The sequence below is a fragment of the Geospiza fortis genome, unplaced genomic scaffold (assembly GCF_000277835.1).
Source record: "Geospiza fortis unplaced genomic scaffold, GeoFor_1.0 scaffold118, whole genome shotgun sequence".
NCBI classification, from domain to species: Eukaryota; Metazoa; Chordata; class Aves; order Passeriformes; family Thraupidae; genus Geospiza; species Geospiza fortis.
In genome coordinates, this window is record NW_005054380.1 from 1,468,925 (window position 1) to 1,471,123 (window position 2,199).

The window sequence follows — 2,199 nt, forward strand, 5'->3', positions numbered from 1 at the left end:
GGGCCGGGGAGGTGGAGCTGCGGGGGGAGGAGAGCGGGACTCCGGCCAGGTCTCTCCCATTTCCTTAAGCCGAGCCACCCCTTCCCTGCCGGATGTGCCGGGCCCCGCGGTGCCTGAGGATGCAGGATGGGGCTCCAGCTCCTCCTGGCATAGATGGAATTGGGCGAGCTGCCAGCACCTGACTCAGTTGCCCCATGGGCAGGGCCCTGTCCCACTCCCCTGGGGGATGCGGGGGAGCAGGGGGACACGGCGATGGGGACCATTGCCAGGGAATGGGGACTATTGGAGGGAGCAGCCTCCCAGCACCTCACTGCACCCACCTGGATCCCATTCCCTGAGGGGTGCAGGGTCCCATGGGGCTCCCCCCACTCGAAGGGACATCTCAGGGTCACCTGTAGGATCCCATCCCCTGTGGAGAGGGCATCCAGCAACAGGACCCCCCTCTCTGGAAAGGGGTGGCACTCTGGGTAGCTGAGCTGGGCAGTGGGGATGAGAAATTAATGGCAGGACCAAACCTCCATGGTTTTTTTTTTTAATGACACCTAAAATAATTATAAATCAAAAATTTTAAATTGTGAAATTTCTACTAAATGCTCCAGCTCGTCTCACTGGCAGAGCGTGGCACAGCCTGGGGTGGCACAAAATAGCATCCATGCCATGGCAGGGAATACAGGCATGGAATGCTCTGGTGGGCAGGGATCTGAAAGCCCAACTCATTCCACCCTGTGCCATAGGCACGGACACCCAGGTTGCTCCAAGACCTGTCCAGCCTGGCCTTGGACACTTCCAGGGATCCAGGGGCAGCCACAGCTTCTCTGGGCAACCTGTGCCAGGGCCTCAGCATCCTCACAGCCAAGAATTTCTTCCCAGTATCCCATCTAAACCTGCCCTCTGGCAGTTTGAAGCCACTCCCCTCTGTCAGGGCCCTTGGGAATATTCTCTGTCCATCTTCCTTGTTGGCTCCTTCAGGCCCTGCAAGGCCACAGTGAGGTCACCCCAGAGCTTCTCCAGGTGAACAACCCCAGCTGTGCCAGCCTTTCCTCCCAGCAGAGCTGCCCCATCCCTCTGCTCACCCTGGTGCCTCCTCTGGGCTCTCTGCAGCAGCTCCAGGTCCTTCCTGTGCTGGGCCCAGGGCTGGGGCAGCTCTGCAGGTGGGGTCTCACCTGAGCAGGGCAGAGGGGCACAATCCCAATCCCTGTCCTGCTGCCCACCCTGGGGATCAGCCCAGCACAGGGCTGGACTGGCATGGGGCATGGCCAGCCCTCACCACCTGCAGCCCCAAGTCCTTCTCCAGGGGCTGCTCCCTCTGCTCATGCCCAGCCTGGATTGATCCTGGGGATTGCCCTGACCCAGGGGCAGCACCAGCTCTCAGTGCTGTTAAACCTCAGGAGATTCCCATGGTCCCTTCTGGAGCTTGTCCAGGGCCCCCTGGATGGCCCTGTCCTTCAGAGTGGTCACTGCACCCTCAGCCTGGTGTCCCCTGCAAACCTGCTGAGGGTGCCCCGACCCCTCTGTGCCAGGGATGGAGATCTTAAACATCACTGGTCCCAGCACAGACCCTGGGACACCACTGGTCACTGATGGCCACTCTGAGCCACTGACCCTCTGGATGTGACCATCCAGCCAATCCCTAATCCATCTGACAGTCCATCCATGGAACCCAGCTCTGCAATGCAGAGGGAAGGATGTTGGGTGGGATTGTGTCCAGGCTGCATAGAAACCAGGATAAATGTCATCCACAACCTTTCCCTTGCCCACTGAGGGAATGACAGCGTCAGAGAAGGCCACTGGGTTGGTCTGGCAGGACTTGCCCTTGGTGCAGCCGTGCTGGCTGTCCCGGGTCACCTCCTGTCCTCCCTGCCCCTGCCTCAGCAGAGCTCCCAGCAGGGTCTGTCCCGGGATACTCCCGAGCACAGAGGGGAGGCTGGCGGCCGGCAGCTCCGCGCCCCAGGCTCCTCCTTTCCACCCTTTTTGAACATCGGGACAAGGACTCCTTTTTTTTCCAGGCACCTGGGGCCTGACCGGACATTCAGGACCTTCCAAATATCCTGGAGAGCGGCTGGGCAGCTCCATCAGCCAAATCCTTCAGGACTCAGGGACGGACCTCCCGCAGGATGGCGCGGTGCGGGACGGCGGGGCATGTCCCCACTGCCCGGCACGATGTAATAGCGCACCATGTCGCGACACGGCGCGACGTGT